The sequence below is a fragment of the Equus przewalskii genome, unplaced genomic scaffold (assembly GCF_037783145.1).
Source record: "Equus przewalskii isolate Varuska unplaced genomic scaffold, EquPr2 contig_R1995, whole genome shotgun sequence".
Classification (NCBI taxonomy): Eukaryota; Metazoa; Chordata; class Mammalia; order Perissodactyla; family Equidae; genus Equus; species Equus przewalskii.
The window spans coordinates 44,584-63,089 of NW_027228595.1; positions in this window are offsets into that span (position 1 = coordinate 44,584).

Below are 18,506 nucleotides of genomic sequence, written 5' to 3' on the forward strand. Positions count from 1 at the left end.
CCACCCCCCCGTGGTGGCCAGCCCCCAGCCCATTCCCAGCTTCTCCTACTTTCAGGTCTCTTCTGAGATTAGCACCTATTTAGGGATTTGCTTCCTCTATGGAGGAATTTGCCTCACACGTTAATTTAATCTGGAGATTAAGCAATGAGCTCCTCTCCCGAGAAATGGAGGAAATTTCAGGGTGCAGGCGGACCGTTAGGCTAGGGTGGTCAGAGATGGTTCCAGGCCCCCGTAAGTATAACTCACTGGCCACGAGACATTCTCACACAAAGACAGGAATTTGAATTCCTACCAAGAGAATTGTGTTGATGTTAACAAAGGGGAAGTTGGAAGTATCGGAAGTGTTGGAAGTATTAACTCCAACAGCCCTTGTTCTACTGCATTAAGGTATATTGTTGTTGTTAATGCTGCATAGTTGATTCCAGCTCCTAGCGCCCCTGTGGACAGCAGAGCAGAGCCCTGCCCAGTCTTTTTGCACCATCCTCCCCCTTCCAGCACTATATCAGACAACACTCTGCTGCTGTTCAAAGGTTTAATGGCCAGTTTTCTCGGAAGTGGGTGGCCAGGTCCTTCTTCCTAGTCTGTCTTAGTCTGAAAGCTCCACTGAAACCTGTCCACCACGGGTGACCCTGCTGGTATTTGAAATACCAGTGGCACAGCTTTCAGCATCACAGCAACACACAGCTCCCACAGGATGGCAAGAGACAGACGGGTGGTGTGGCTCCCCGACCAGGGAATGAACCTGGGCCACGGCAGTGAGAGTGCCGGATTTAACCGCTAGAGCACCAATTGAAATATGTAGGGACTTTTTAAATTTTTTTAGCCTTCCCTTGAAATCATCTCTACCCCTTCCCATTAGTATCTGAGTTCTCACCCTCTTTGCGTGTTACCATACCTAGTACCAGTCATGACCATCTTAGTGACATTATGACTCTTCCATTAGCGCAGTGGTGCTGGCTTCCTGTGAGCCCATCAGTTTTGGACTTTCCTATTGTCACCCCAGCACAAGTGCTCCCACTAATATACAGGCAGAGCAGAAACTCTATGGGTCTGAGGGCAGAAGCTGAAGGTTGTGGACATGATGCTGCCGCTGTGTTTTACGGCCTTAGACGAGACTCATAAAGCCTCCAAGTGTCACTCATTTTATGGATAAAATGAAAGTTGTGGCAGGCGATCTAAGGTCTCTTCCCACCTGGCCTTAAGGCTCCCCAATACTTCTGGCCTTCCCCAGTGAGCACGAGAGCCCTGCCCACCCATTAGTGCAAGCCCAGGCCCCCCAACCCGGCAAGGCTCACGCAGGTCTCCGAAGCTGGTTGGAAGGTGGTTCTAACTCTGCCGGGCTGGTTCAGAGGATGAGCGATCCCTAATGCAAGATCATGAGTGGGGGCCAGACCAGGGGAGGGGCAGTGCCAAACTGGGAGGCTTGGAGTCAAGAGCCCTGTCAGGGCAATATCGATAAGCATCCTCTGGTCCTGGAGTTTTGACTCCTAGGTTCAAAAGAGAAGCTGAGTTGGAGACAATTAAGGGTAAATTAAGTCAGCTTTATGCACCTCATGGCACAAAATATCCCGGAGGCAGTGTGTACACGGCCCCTTCCTGGTATTCCGAGTCCTTTTCTCCCTCACCACAACCAGGCTATACACTTGAATAGCCCCAAGTTCTTACTTGTCCCTCAGTGTCAGTGGAGCTCATGCTGCTCAGACAGCCGGCAGGAATAGGAGGGTCAGCACCAGCAGGGCGCCACCCCAGGGGCTCACCGCCAGGCCTGAGCATGTCCCTGCTGTCCTCAGTTCTCCCTCCAATCGAACATCTCCTCTGCTCACGTTCTCCATCACTCACCGAAGTCTGTGCCCCTTTCTTAGATATTGTCGAAAGTTCAGAAACAACAGAAGTAAAACCAATGAATCACCTAAGTAGTAATTAATAAAAGTTTATTGTGCACACGCCAAAAAGACAGTTTGCAAACCCACATCATGCAAACCAAACCCGGAGTGAGGCTCTGGGCTATGTTGTTACAATGGGGCATGTTAGTGGGCGGGCGGGGACTGTTTGTCAGTCTCCATTTGTCTGACGTCAACTATAGGATATGAGTTTTTGTTCATGTGCATCTCAGCTTGCCGGCAGGAAGTCGGTGCTCCACAGCTGATGTTGGACTATTTCCCAGAACTGGCTCAAATTATGAGAAGGCTGTTGGTTGTGGCCTTCCCTGGGGGCATGGCAACACTGCCTCCTGTCTCCGCCACGGTCATCCCGGTCTCACCTCCTCCACCTTTCCTTTCCCCGTCACATAATGTTGTGGTCACTTCACAGGATAGAGTTGAAGGTTGGACCCCCGGACCCCTACCCTGTATGAGGATGGCGCTCAGAACCCGGTACAGGCACAGGCTGGGACGAGGAGAGACCTCACCGTGCTCATCTTGCTGGCCTGTGCCCCGCCTCCTCCGAAGACCCCCTCAGCCTGGTGCTGGCCTGAGGGGAAGCAGGAGCCTTTTCCTCTGAGTCTCCAGAACACGCCAGGGCCTCATTCAGAGCAGGCTCAGCAATGAGCATTTTTGACCCTCGTGAGCAATCAAAACGACCATTCAGTTGGAACCCATTACTCTGCCCTTACTTTGCCTTTCACCTGAGCTGAAGGTGTGGGCTGGAATGGGCTGAACTCAGGTTGTGGGCGAGCATGCTGAGTGGGTGGGCACAGTTTGGTGAACGTGCACCAGCAACTGTTCCTGTGGGAGCTGGGGGGGGGGGTCTGCCCGGCAGGTTTCCGGGAGATTACTGCCCATTGGAGGTCTGGGAAATAACCATTTCTTTGGTATGTGGTGGTTTTTCTTCTTATTTTTCTTTAACCACTTAAAAATTTTAATTGCTCTCTCCATGTCCTATGAAATGACACAGTGTGAAAGTGAGCAAATAGTGAAAATATAGCAAAACCGGGCAAATACCACTGGAAGACCAGAAAATGAAATCCTTGATAGTCCAGGGGGCTGGTTGCACATTTTCCCCACCCCACATGTCGCTGCTCGGTGCTCATCTCTGCACGTCAAGACTGACTGGAGGCGGTGATGCCCGTTTAAGGTCTCCTTGGGGCATGCAGGCGAGATGGCTCTCCTGTCACTCAGCACAGATCCAACCTGACCTCCTCCTGTGCGCTCGCTCTCTCAAGCCCGGTCCTCCCACCCGCTCGGAGCCCGTGCCCCGTTCCTGCAACCAGGTCTCAGCGTCTGAGTGAATAATTTCATGTGTGCTAACCTGGGGGTTTCAGAGAGTCACAATTAATAAAACCCTAAGTGGGTGACGGCCTAGGAGTTAGAATGTCAGCACTGCAGCGGATTTGTAGAGGAGATGCTTTTGGGGGTGGAGGGGGCAGATTAAGAAATGTGGCTCGGAAATCCCGCATAAATTCCTCTGCTGTGGGGATACTCCAGATGACTCACTGTTGCACTGAGATCAGAATTATAAACTAGTAAAAGGGGAAAGCGCGTTGGCATCCATCGAGTTCAGGCTCCCACATAAGCCTGACCTCTTCTTACACGTGGTTACAATCATCAAGCCTTGTAAGCTCTCTGATCAAACTCTAGTCTTCTCTCGCTGATGGCGCCCTCCTCTGTTTTGGAACACCTCATTTAGGTTTTCCTTTATGGTGAAGAAATCCTGAAATATGTACCCATTTGTCTGTTGTCTGCTTTGCAGATTAACAGACAGCAAATTTCTTCCGATTTGCATAATGGTCAGGTATCTTCTTGAAACTTCTATCCAGTTCCTTCACTATTTCCTGGATAATGATTTCATACACTTCTTTAATATTCTTTGCTACACTCCCCTGAACACTCTGAATGGTCCATACCCTCCAGAACCTGGTCCCTGAAAGTGGTTATGTGTTTCTCTGTGTTGTCTAGTCAACTCGGAGAGAGTTGGGAGCATGATTTCCTGCCAAGTCCCGACTTCTGTGAATATAGCCTGAGCTCACAGGGCTTTTTTTGAGTGACAGCTTTTTGGCATCATTGATTCATATTGAGTTTTAGCTCACCTGAAAGCACTGGATTATTTTCTACTGAAATGATTCTATTTAGAACCCCTCAAATCTGCTTTTTAAATTTATTTTTGGAAGAACTATCATTTAAGAATTTTCAAAATAATTATCCAGCTGGTTTTAGTACAAGATTCTAGCTTGTCAATGACATTTTGTTTCCTGGCCTGAGGATGTCTCATTGCAAATATTATTTAGAATAACAGTTTTTGTTTTTTCCTGGAGAATTAAGGAGAACATATGAAAAACAGAAGTCTCGATTATGTATGAACTTCATCGCTAACTGTGTGACCTTAATACCTCACTCGAGCCTCAGTTTGCTAATATTTTAACAGAAATTATACTGCGTATTTGTACCATTTCACAGGGATCTTGGAAGAAGAATGCAAACAAAGTAAAGAAGACAATTTCCCAAAATATAAATTGCTTCATGGAGGAGGAGAAGTAGGAAGATGATGAAGATGAGGATGAGGACACTGTTGATTTTCATCACCATCTTGGGCAACATGGTAACTTGTGGATTCCAGATCCCAGAGAAAGCAATCTAAGTGACAAGGAATTTTATATAATTACAGACATATTTAGGAAATAGAGAGAATACCATCGACCATGGGATAGGACATTGTAGAATGTGTCCTGTGGCTTTGTAGTGAGAACTCTCACATCTTAGCCTGTGACCAGGAACAGCCCTTGGGGGAACACTCTAGAACATCCAGTTTATCTTTTCATCCTCCTTTCTCTGCTTCTGTTCCTGATGGCAATGCCTCATCTCCCACTCTCCTCCCCCGAAGGTCCAGATGCAGCAAGCCCCCTTTTGGTGTCCTGATTCCCAAAGAAAGAGGGCGTGGGATCGTTATTGTGTCTTCTTAGCACACCTGAGGCAGCCATTCTGATGAACGAGGTGGTTCTGGAAGATAGAAGGAGCCTGGTCCTGAGGGCATTCAGGCGACTCCAGGAAGTCCTTTGAGGCCAGAGCAGAGAGGAAAGAAAGAGACTAAAGAAACTGAGGAGGGAGAGGTGGGCAGTGTCCGTGTTTGGCTTGTGTCGCCTAAAGGGGGAGAAGAGGGAAAAGGTAAAAAAATAATGCTGATCACAGAGGGACACAGACCCACTTGGAGAGGGAGACTGAGCCCCAGGCTCACACTTCCCCTCCCTCCCTCCCTCCTCCCACCACGCCAACAGCGCTCCGCATAAAAACGAGATTAACGCTGAGGGACTGCGAGGCACAAACTCTGTTTCAGAAGGACTCAGAGAGAACCACAGACAACAGGCGAGACAAAACAAGGACCTGCGGGAAAGGGGCACTCGGGCACCTACGGCTACAGCAAACATTAACAAGCCAGCCCCTGGATGGAGTAACATAGAGCCTCACACCACAGGCTGTTTACCTCAACTCCCAGTATCTGAGTCAGCATGTCCAGCTTTCAGCAACATTACAGGGCGTGCTAAAAGGCAAGAGAAGTCTGAAGACACAAAGCAAACATTAGAAGCAATGCAGACATGACACAGATGTTAGAATTCTCAGACACGGAATTGAAAACCTTGAGACTTTTCTCTTAAGGCCTTCGACTAATTGGATGAGGCCCACCCACAAGATGGAGGATAATGTGCTTTACTCAAAGTCCACTGCTGTCAATGTGAATCACAGCTAACAGATACCTTCACAGGGGCATCAGCAAGATGGTGGCACAGAGGCTCCCGACCTCCCCTGCTCCCACAGACGAACCAAATGCACAGCCCCACATGGCTCAATTCTCTCTGAGAGAAATCCAGAAGCCAGTTTAGTGACTCCTGCACACCTGGCAGCTGAGAAAGTACCCACGGAAATGGGAAGGAACGGCTGAGACCCACTCACCACGAGCCCCACCCTTACAATCAGGAGGGAGCCCCAGCTGCAAGTCTATCCCTGAGGAGTGAAGAGCTGGGACCCTCCACGCAGCGCCCCAGCTTTGACGGCTGGCACCCGGGCGCCTGGCTCGCAAGTCACCTGGCTCAGAGCACCTCCTGCAGCTACCTCCCCGCCCCCGCCCCCACGCTCAGTGCAGAGGGAACAGGCAAAAACACCATCTCAAAGTTTCTCTCTCAAGGGATCTGGCTCCTGCTCTCCTCCTGCTGCCCACAGGTCAGGCTTCTAGCCAGCCTGTGTCTGGGAGCTGAGGCGCATCATCCTGGGAGCCTGAAGGAGCTGGTAGGCACGCCCCCTGCCTTCTCCCCCAGGTGCACTCCAGCAATCAAACCTAGTCATCTCCACTCTCCACAGAAGGAGCTGTCCACTCACTCACGCCCCACCTTCCACAGCTGCTGCCCTAGGGGGGCTCCCAATGCCACACCCTGTGAGCTGATGGGCTAGGCATTCACAGGCTCCCCAGGACCCCGGAGGACAAAGGGGCTGCTCTGTGGGGGAGCACGAGCACTCCCAGGGCCCATTCCTGCTGGCTCAGTACAGAGGGAGCAGCCACAGCACCCAGGGTGTCCCCCCGACAGGGGCCGGGCTGTGTTTCCAATGCCCTGACTTTCCCACCTGCTGCCTGAAGGTCGGTGTCCAATTAGCCTGCACTGGGCAGCTGAAGGGGCAGGCAATTCGTAGTCCTTGGGAGCCTGGAAAGGCGGGTGGGCATTTCCCAGGCCCAGGGGCACTGGCGGGTCTCTGCACAGCCTAATCTCCTGGGAGCCACTGAGAACAGAGACAACAGTTTGGAAGAGCACGAAGGTTTGAGAGGCAGCCAGGAGCTCAGGCCAGCCTGGATGGTGAGGCTCATCTCCTCCATGACGTCAGTCTGTCAAGACCAGGAGTGGTGGCTATGTAGTCAAATGTGCGGTAACCACAACAGAGTCAAGGAAAATGAAGAAACAAGGGAATGCATTCCAAACAAAAGAGCAACATGAATCTAGAGAAGCCAGGGAAAGGCAAAGCCACATCACACCTCCTGACTTCAGCTGCGTAACAAAGCGATCCGACTCCAAACAGTGTGACGTGGGCACAGTCACCCGGGTCAGCGGACAGGACGGAGAGCCCAGGACTAAACCACACACATATGGTCAACTAATTCTCAACAAAAGCATAGGGGAAAGGACAGTCTCTTCAATAAATGGTGGAGAAACCGGACAGCCACATGCAAAAGAACGAAACTGGACACCTATCTCACGGCACACACAAAAATCAGCTCAAATGGAGTAAAGGCTGAAACATAAGATCAGAAACTGTAAAAATTCTAGAAGAAAACATGGGGAAAAACTGCTTGACGTCACTCTTAGTGATGAGTTTTTGGATCTGACACCTAAAGCAAAGGCAACAAAAGCAAAAATAAACAAGTGGAACTATACCAAACTAAAAAGCTTCTGCACAGCAAAGGAGACCGTCACCAAAACGAAAAGGCAACCTACTAAATGGGAGAAAATATCTGCAAACCATTTATCTCATAAGAGGTTAACACCCAAAATACATCAGGAACTCATATAACTCAATAATAAAAAACAAGTAACCCAATTGAAAAATGGGCAAATGCTTGAATTGAAATTTGTCCAAAGAAGACACACGGATGGCCAATAAATACAAGGAAAGGTGCTCAGCACCACGAATCATCAGGGAAGCACGAGTCAGAACCACAGTGAGGTATCACCTCCCACCTGTCCAAAGGGCTGTCACCGAAAAGACAAGCGATAACAGGTGATGGAGAGGATGAGGAGAGAGGGAGCCCTCAGGCTCTGCTGGTGGGAATGCACATTGTACAGCCACCCTGGGAGACCGCAGGGAGGTCCCCCCAAAACGGAAATAGCACTACCACGTGATCCAGCTAGTCCACTTCTGGGTATTTCTGATTTCGAAGGAAATGAAATCAGTACCTTGCGGAGACTCCTGCCCTTGCGTGTTCATTGCAGCATTATTCACAATGGCCAAGATATGGAAACAACCTAAGTGTCTGTCAATGGAGGAATTGATAAATAAAATGTGGTATATATACACAATGGAAGGTTATTAAGCCTTAAAAAGGAAGGAAATCCTGCCATTTGTGAAAACACAGATGAACCTGGAGGGCATTACGTTAAGTGAAATAAGGCAGACAGAGAAAGACAATACTGCATGGTACATCAGCTACATGTAGAATCCAAAAAAATGAAAGTGGAACTCATAGAAACAGAGAGCGGGATGGCGGGTGCCAGAGGCTGGAGGGCTGGGGGCATTAGGGAGAGGTTGGTGAAAGGGTACAAAGCTTCAGTTATAAGATGAGTAGGTTCCAAGGATCTAACATGCAGCATGGAGACCATAGGCAACAACACTGTGCTGTATTCTTGAAATTTGCTATGAGACTAGATCTTAAGTGTTCTCACCAAAAAGAAAAAAAGGTAACTCTGTGTGGTGATGGATGTGTTAACTCGATTGTGGGAATCATCTCACAATGCATACACATATTGAATCATCACTTTAAATATACTACAATTTTATTTGTCAATTATACTTAAATAAGCTGGAAAAATAAATAAATCAACACCTTCACAGTACCATGTGGGCTGCTGTTTGACCCCTCAGCTGGGCACCAAAGCCTAGCCAAGTGGACCCACAAAATTAACCAGCACATCACGTGTGGGTTGGCTGGGGTAGGTCTGTTCCATGTCAGTCCTCCTCCTCCTGGGACCAGCACACCAGCCAGCGCATGTTCACACGTGAGCAGTAAATATGTGAGAAGCAGATAAGGAAGTTTACACGTGAAATGCTAACCCACGTCAGACACAACATTTAAAAATTAAGGATTTTTACAGTTCTCAAATTGAAGACCCTGCCTTGTCCTTAGTCACGTTTGACTGTTGTTTTGGGTCAAGAGCATATGTGTTGGGGAGGAGGGACTCCAGCTGTGACGTCAGAGACTGTGGACCGTGGCAATGTTCTACAGCAGGGCGACTCGCCTCTTTCTGTCTTATCTAGGCTGCCTGGACCACACGACGCTCCCGGTGGGATCTTCTGAACTTGTGTTTAGTGCTAAGAGCCTGGACTCTGGAGCTGGACTGGCTGAGTGCAAACCTCAGCTTGGCCATTCCCAGTTCAGGACTGTGGACAAGAAGCTTCGCTCTCTGTGCCTCGGTTTCTGTCTGTAAACACTGGAGCTGCAATAGTCTCCTCCTCAGAGGGCGGCCGTGAGCCTTAAATGAGTTAACGACGGAAAGCACTCACAGCCGTGCCTGGAGGAACTTTTATCCAAACGTGAGCTGCAACTTTCCAATCATCATCCTTTTCAGAAACCATACGTTGTATTAAGCTCTTTCTTTGCAACTGTGACTAACGTTTGGCTTCTCACCTCTCAGGGTGGACAGCGTGCCTGACACCATTAGTGACCACCATATATCCCAGCTTCCCAGGCTGTTAGTTTGGGGCCACACTGAGAGAGGAGCCAGCCTAATGAGACAGGGTCATTGCAAGGCCCCTGGCCTAACAAGATAAGGCGCTACCCAAGCGGTAAGCTAAGAGAATCAGATAGACCACCAAGATCCGACATCCGCAGCCCCCGGACTTTTCCAGGCTTACCCATGCGCCCCAGCACCCAGGAGTTGGCTGAAGGTGACCTTAGCCCCATTACCAGACTAAAAATCACACCCAGGGGTGGAGAGCTAGCATGCTAATGATGCGTGCAACACCTGTGGTGGCCTGTGGAACAAGAATGCAAGCGCAAGAAAAATCCCACCTGCACATGCCGTGAGAAGGCCTCCTCCCCAGCCTTTGCCTGATAAAAAGCCCCACAATCCCACTCCCTAACCAGCGGGTCACCTGTCCCTTTCCTTTCCGCACCGGCTCCCTTGTGCTTCTCTTGTGCGCAAGCTAACAAACTTGCTTTTCTGCTCCCATTTGTTATCTCTCTTGATTTCTATCCTGGGGGACAACAAGCACCCAGGGCGCTGGTGACAGTGTGGTGGGATTCTGGTCAAGGTTTAAGAAACAGGACAAGTAAGGGATTGTGAGCTACATTCTATGATGTCCTCAGAGATGCTATGTTTAAGAGATCAGCACAGAGAGGCCCTCGCTCTACGAAACAACAGACTGTATTACCATCATGTGTCGCTTAACAATGGGGATATGTTCTGAGAAAGAGTCATTGAGTGACTGTGTCGTTGTGCACACATCATAGAGTGCACACGCAAACCTAGACTGTCCAGCTTACTGCTCCCAGGCTGCAGACCTGCACAGCGTGTTACTGTACCCAATACTGTCGGCATGGGGACACAATGGAAGTATTTGCGTATGTAAACGTCTCTAAACACAGAAAAGCCACAGTAAAAGTAGAGTATGAAAGATAAACAATGGCGCCTGCCGTGAACGGAGCTTGCAGGGCTGGCAGTTCGGGACCACCAATACCCCTGTCTTCACCTCCACATCTCGTCGCACCGGAAGGTCTTCAGGGGCCGTGATGTTCATGCAGCTGTCATCTCCTGTGATAACAACGCCTTCTTCTGGAACAGATCCTGGGGGACCTGCCTGAGGCTTTTCTTGAGGAGGTGTCATTCCTTTCAGAAGTTTTCAGCTCCATTATAATCTTTTGGGACCCCCAGGGTATGTGCGCATCCATCATTGGCTGAAACATTGTTACACAGCACACGACCGTATTTGCCATGCAAGAAGTGAGGTTTGACGCTGTGTGAGCAAAACCAAAACAAGTAACAACAACAAAATCTTAAACTGAAGTGGGAGCTGTGAGCTATAAACTCGAAGGGCAGGTTGGCTGCTCTGAGAACACGAAGCTATCAGCCCTACATTTGAAGCCTGCGTCTTGACTCGGTTGTAAAGTGAACTATAGACTGGGGGTTTCTGGTTAAGTCAGAGACACCCGAAGGGGGCTAACGTGGTCTCAGGTCAGTGGCACCAACACCCCCTTCTCAGTCCCTGATCAAAGTCCACACAAACCCTCTCTGGAGTAAAACTGCCTTTATTTCAGTCCTTAAGTTTTCCACATTTGACTTCACAGTCAAAGATGGTGAAGATTACTCCAGAAAAGAAATAGCCAAAAGTGAGAGTCAGCAGAAAGATCAAACATGAGATTTCCGTTCCGTGTGAGTCAGGTTAGGCCAGATCACGTGCAGTAACAAACACTCCCAGAATCTCAGTGGCTCAGCTCCAAGTCGATCTCTTGCCATCGGCTGCAGTCTGGCAGCTCTCCAGGGTCAGGACCCAGAAAATGGCTGCTAGCAGAATTCAAAAGCGATCCTTTATTTCAACTGTGGATAGGATCTGAGCTTGTGGCTCGGACCAGCTCTAAAATAGCTTGCATTATGGCACAAACAAGCAAAACACTTTTAGTTGCAGAGATGGTAAAAGAAATCACTACTTTGGTTATGGAAAGTTTTGTTGGAAAAATTTAAGATTAAACATTTTAAAGTATATAAAATGTGAACGACCTTCCATTAAGGAGCCAAACAGTTGCCCATAGAAGACAAGACCTTTGTAAGAACATCAAAGATCAATTGACTTAAAATGTGACAATTTGCAGATATTCCTCTCCAGAGCCCTGTGGGAAGTGTGATGTAAGACACTGCCCAAATGACACTTTGAGTGTGTCTTACAGCGTTCCCAAAGCTATGAAGAGGTGTTGTAAACTCGGGGCAAAAATATCACAGTAGTGGGATAGATACTTTTAAATCTTTTCAAGCTGCCGGATGAGAAGTGCGGGAGAAACTCGGCACAAAGCCCTTGCGATGGCAGTGCCTGCGGAAGACTCCAGTCCCGCTCTCACTCTCTCTGTCCCAGAACGACTCGTGGCCACTTCTGCATCCTGCCTTTATTTTGCCTCAGTTGTTTCCAGACACATTTCATCTCCGTCCAGTTATACAGAGTACTTGATTAGGAAAACTGATCCAATCTAGGTATTAACACTAGGATATGCTTTTAACCTGGGGACTGAGAGGCCTGCCCAAGCCTGGGAGGGCTGGGAACGCTGGGGCCTGGGAGACTAACTGGTGCGCGGAACTGAGTGGTTTTCAAGAGCCATCAGCTGTGAAACACCACTGCCGTCCACTTGCAATAGCTGCCAATTGTCCTCCTCGTCCACGCTCCAAACCTCACGGGATCGCCTCTCATCCACAGCCTCTAACCCAACCTATCTGGAAAGGGAGGATGAGGAGCATTGTTCCAGGCTCCTTCTCTGGGATGCAGAGAGCATAGAGGGACCACCAGGGGTGCCATGTTTATAACAGGATTCAGCAGAGTTGAATCATTCATATGTGAGGATTCGTCCTATATCTGACTTTCTTGTGGAAATGTGTCCTCTCTCCTCCAAGACGTCAAATAGGAGTTAAGCCTATTAGATGCTGGGTCTGCCTGGGACAAAGTATTGCTTTATCATCTTGTATTTCAATTACTCGTTGTCTCAGTGTACTAACACACAAGGCCACGGGAGTGGGTGGCAGTGAGCTCTTCCTCGTTCACTGTTGTGCACCAAGTTCCTGGCACACACGAGGCTCTCACTAGGCATTTTTTCACCCTACCCCTTGGAGATTTGGTGAGACTTGGCTCAAGTCATTTCTGGTAGATTTGAAATTCAGTTCTTTAGCTGATTTCCACACTAACAACTTATATGAAGCATTTTGTAGGCGTTAGCATCTTCATCAGAGACTTTGAAAGTCACAGGCAGGGGTCCCACAGGCAGCCCTCGGCAGTACTACGCCAAGTTGCTTGTCGTCCCTCTGGCTTGGAAGGAAGAGGTGCTCATCCCTCCAGCACCCAGGAGGGAGGAGCTCTGGGTCACTGCCTCGTAAATCCTCTCCCTCACAGAAGGCAGAGGGGTTGACCTGTTTCGGGATGTGAGGATGTTAGGAGAGCCTGACCTCTGTTAGACCGCTTCCCACTATTATTTTCACTTTTCAAAAATGAAACAGAAGGGCATCTGGCTTTATCGTCCAAAGAAAAACCCCCCAAAAGCAAGGAACGGGAAACAGACTGTCCTCTCTCCTTTTGGGCAGTTGTGACCAGATGTGACCTGCTCTTTCAGTTCCTGGTTTCATTCTACAGGCTGATCAACGATGTTCTCCTTCGGGCAAGTCCAGCTAAGTCTTACTCTTCCAGCTCCATCCTCCCAGACGGTGCCTCTGGTTGTCGGGTGGCCCCACCATGTGCAACTAGCTCTCTTCCTTTCAGGGAGAAAAATGAAGACATCGAACTTTGGCCTCTGGTCCTTGCTCTGGTCTGTGCTTCATCTTTACTGGGGAGAGCTGGCCTTATGGTAGAAATATGGTGTTTTGCCTTATTTGATTCAGTTCTTTGTGTGCATACTTTCCTTCAGAATCCTGGAGGGGAAAAGGGTGTTTGGAGCCCCAGATCCACTTGTAGCATTTGGAGTGGGGGAAATGCCTGGACCAGTATTGAGGTCACTGTCCCTTTTCCTTTTCAAACACAGGACATTTGCTCCTGTGCAGCGACTCTCAAAGGACGGTCCTGGGCCAGTAGCATCAGCAGCACCTGGGAGCTTGTTAGGAATGCAGACTCTCAGGTTCACCCCACGCCCACTGGATCAGAAACTTTGTATTGGAACAAGCCTTCTGGGGGGCCCTGATACACGCTAATGCTTCACAAAATACAGAGAAAAACCTGACTAATCAGCTTCTAATATTAAGAGAATATTAATAGAGTTTTGTCAAAAGATGACAGCCTTGTAAGACTGGGCATTTCCTTTAGAATGGATCCTCTATATTCTATCACATCTCCAATTTGCATAAAAGTCCCTGGTGTAGTCACTAGGCAACAACATTTTATACAGTAGAAGTCCAGATAATAAGAGATGCGGACACCTCTTCATCTTACAAGGGGAAGAAACAGAGAGAAAGGCAGAAGAATAAAGCAATCAGATGTGTGTCCTAAATTTTATCTTTCCAGGTTCAGAAATCAAAAAGCATATTAGATAATTGCATTCTAGTTACTCCTTGAGCTGTGGCCTGGGGAGTGCCCTCAGAGGAAAAGCGTATTAAACATGGGTGTCACCCTATGTGGTCCTTGCTCCCAGGATTGAATCACTTCAGTTTCTATCCGGTTTCAGTTGCATTTTTTTTTTTTCTGGTGAGGAAGATTGGCTCTGAGCTAACATCTGTAGCCCAAATCTTCCTCTTTTTGGCCCTGAGCTGATATCCATGCCCATCTTCCTCTATTTTATATGTGGGATACCTGCCACAGCATGGCTTGATAAGTGGTATGTAGGTTCACACCCAGGATTTGGACCTGCCAACTGTGGGCCGCCAAAGCACAATGCACAAATTTAACCACTACACCACCGGGCTGGCCCCTCTGGTATTTGATTCTTAATAGTTTATCTAAAGTTGATCTGTAGGATGTTTGGTCTATTGCAAGCCTCTGTGCTATTTTAGAGACCACACTCAAGCTTGACGTTTTATTTTCTTGTCCTTTCCTTGGTTCGTGTGTAAAATGAACAGGAGATGAGAATTATGTGAAAATTTGGTTGGGAGACTGTCATAGGAATTTCCCATGGGTGTGAGAGTGAGGTCACCACAGAGCGAGGTGGAGAGCACACTCATCCACGCTGTATATGGCACACGCTGCTAGTCACCTGCTTACTAGCCACTTGCCCCTTCTTGCTCACTGAGAAAACGACAGTTCGCCTTGTAAGACCCATGTGCCCATGTGAAACACTAAATCGCACAACGTTTCTTGCATTTGTCGTAACCACATGACGAAGAGATGTAAGCAGACGTCCTGTGGGCATGTCTGGGTTGACTTTGCTTTTGTGTTTTAAGAGCCATTCTGTCTTCCTTATAGTTTCTATCTTCTTTCTGCCTGCAATTCAGACACGAGGCTAAAGGAGAAGGGTCCATCTTGCCACTTGGAGGACAAAAGTCATTTGCAAAGGATGGTGGCGCAGGTAGGGAGAAAAAAAAAGTTCTTTGCACAATTACGTCAGCTCTGGACTCGCCACCTGTAACTCCTTGTTATATCAGAATTGAATCCTTCGTTTGTTGAGCCGCTGCAGGGAAGTTTCTCTGACATGCAGCCAAACACGCTCTCTAGCTGATGTTACAGGACTCATGAGAGGTGCGGCCCGACCAGCCATAGGGAATTTTAGACCAACAGCAGCTGAGTTGTGCTGAGCTCAGCAAAGGAGCACCCCAGGGGCACTGCCTGAACTGGGAAATTCACTCTGGGTTACACCGGCTTGTGGACTGCCTTGACAGGGGCCAGCAGGACTTCAGAGACCTGACAGACTAGGGACATCACCCAGCAGTAGAGGAGCAGGGGCTGAGGCCTGGGGACCCCATCTTTCTCCACAAACCACAATGTCACGTAAGGCATCCATCCCCCACTGAAGGACAGAATCACCATGGTGGGGGCTGGGCTCTCTAAGTCACCTAAATAGAGAGCTGAACACCTTCAAAAGGGGCTTCTTAACGGATCAGTGGGACCAGTTTAAACAAGAGGGAATGTTTAGTTCTATTTGTTCCCTAGAAATGATGGATGGGAGCTAGGAAAGATTATAAAATCACAGACAAATTACAAATTTACGTTTTCTCTCTGTGCCCTCAATGTAGTGTATGTTCGATTTTGCTGTGCAGGCTGTTTCCAGGAATTCCAAATTGTTCCACAAGAAGCAGTGACTTACAGCCTCAGGGGACTCATTTCCACAGGCTTCTTCAAAGCACTTTCCTACAAAGGCGGCTATGACATCAAAAGGAATGAAAAATAGAGTTATAACGTCTCTGTCGCATTATGCTCTCTCATAAATCCTCTATCAGAGATATAATGCTTAAGAAAGTACGCGTCACATAACAGCAACCGTGTTTATGAAGCAAAAAGTACGGGAAATGCAAGGAGATGTGGACTAAAATGCCCTAATAATAGGAGACTTCAATGCACTGTTATCAGTACGAGTCAAATCAAGTAGACAAAAAATAAGAAGGGAGACAGAGAATTAAACAGCATAACAAAGAAAGTAGATCTCACAGACATAGAGAGAACACACTCTCTTTGCAACGATAACAGAGAATACATCTTTTTTGCATATGCACATGGAACATTCACCAAAATTGATCATATATTAATAAACATTAGCAAATGTCAGTGAGTTCTATAAAATAAAAATATTACAAACAACACTTTCTGATCACAATGCAATAAAACCAGAAATTACTTCTGAAAAATAGTCCTTCGATCTGGAAAATAAAATGCTTTCTATTAAACAGCTCTTGTTGAAAAGAAAAATACAAACTGAGACTTTAGAATTTCTTAGAAGTCTTAGTAGTGAAAACACTAAATATCAGAAGCTATGGAATTCTTTTAAAGAGATGATAACAGGAAAATGCACTGCACCAAAGACTTTTTCAGTGAAAATAATTAAATTCTCACTTCAAAAACTTTTTCTCACTAGAAAAAAGTACAATAAAGTAAACCAAGAGAAAGCAAAAATATAGAAAACAATAACTAGTGTAGTAGAGAATAAAGAACATCAGATAACTAATAATTCAAAATCCTGATTTGTTGAAAAAATTAAAATAGACAAAGTGCTAAGTAACTCGCTCAAGAATAAAAGAGAAAAGGGGCCAGCCCGGTGGTGCTGCAGGTAAGTTCGCATGTTCTGCTTCAGAAGCCTGGGGTTTGCCGGTTCGGATCCTGGGTGTGGACCTGTGCACTGCTTGTCAAGCCATGCTGTGGCAGGTGTCCCGCATTTAAAGTAGAGGAAGAGGAAGATGGTCACAGATGCTAGATCAGGGAGGAAAAAGAGGAGGATTGACAGGGAATGTTAGCTCAGGGCTAATCTTCCTCAAAAAATAAAAATAAAAAAAGAGAAAAGAGCACAGATAAAATTTTCAAAATGACAAGAGGAAATAACTATTGAAGTAGAAGAAATTTTAAAAATTTAAAAGCCCTTTGCAAATAAATTTGAAAACCTAGATGAAATGGATAATTTCCAAGGGAAATACTGATAACAAAAGTTGTCTCCATTACAGAAAGAAAATTTAAATAGACCAATTTAGATGGAAGAAATGGACAAAGCTATTAACAAACCACAACACAAAGTAAGCACCAGGGCCAGATTGTTTTGCGTGAAAATTCTTCCAAATCTTTAAAGTCGAGACAGTTCCAATGCATTGAAATGAAGGGAAATTTCTGAATTGCTTTTTCAAAACAAATATAATATTGATACCTAAGCCTGGTACAGACAGGACAAAGAGGTGAAACTATAGACTGATAAACAAATGACAAGCAATAGGATGTATTGAAGTATATGAGGAAGCCATTGGGGTTAAAACAGAGCTGGCCTGACCTTGTTTTTCCAAAAGGGCCTGACATGGCCTGTATCTGCTTTAAGTATTTACTGTGACCCAAAGACAAGAACAATGCCCTTAAAGATAAGGATGTAACTTCCCCCACATCAGCATTTCCCTGAGGATGAGCATCTCTCCTTAAACTAAGGATGGATTGCTGACCTGCTGTGCTCACCTTGCGACCACCTACCTTGCAACCACCAACCTGCTGCATTCACCAACTTGCTGTGCCAGCAAAGCCATCTTGTGACTATTGTAAAAGGGACATTCCAATCACATGTGGTACGTGCTCTTTGATGGTATACAACCACCCTGAACACCCCCACTTCTTTGGAGTGCTCCATTCCTTCGTGAAAGGACTCTCCTGGTTGTGTGGTCCTCAGGGTTCACTCATAATAAACTCACCCCAATTTTGATTTATAGATTGTTCATGGATTATTTATGTCAACAAGACCAAGATCTTTTATGAATATCAATACAAAAATACTAAATAAAATATTAGCAAGGATATTCCAACACCACATTAAGAATGTGATGTATTATGACCAAGTGGAATTTAAAACAGAAATGAAAAAATGATTCAATATTTGGAAATCTATTAATATCATTCATCTTGTTGACAAATAGAAATGGCAAGCAATAGGATCTATTGGAGTATATGAGGAAGACATTTGGTGTAAACCTAATTCGGCCTGACTTTGTTTTTTCCAAAAAGGGCCTGACTGTGGCCATTGAGCATTCATTGTATATCTGCTTTAAACATTTACTATGGCAAGAACAAATGCCCTTAAGATAAAGGTGCAACTTCCCCCCACATTGGCATTTCCTTAGGGATAAGCATCTTTCCTTAGGCTAGGGACTGATTGCTGCACTCACCTTTGACCACCCAGCTCACCTGTGACCACCCAGCTCAAGACAACAGACCTGCCACCCTGCTGTGTCCACCGAAACAGCAGACCTACCTGCTGTTTCCATCAATCGCTGTGCCGACAGAGCAGTCTCGTGACTACTGTAAAAGGGACATTTCAATCATATGTGAAACATCCTCTTGGGGGGTATAGTATATAACCACTCTGTGCACCCCGCTTCTTCGATGCCCTTTCTTCCTTCTGGAAGAAAGGCCCCAGGTCATGGTCCTCACATTTTAGCTCAGAATAAACTCTCCCAAATTTTCATTTATAGATTGGTTATGGATTATTTTCGTCGACATTGTGAAAAGATTTAAGGAAAAAGGATC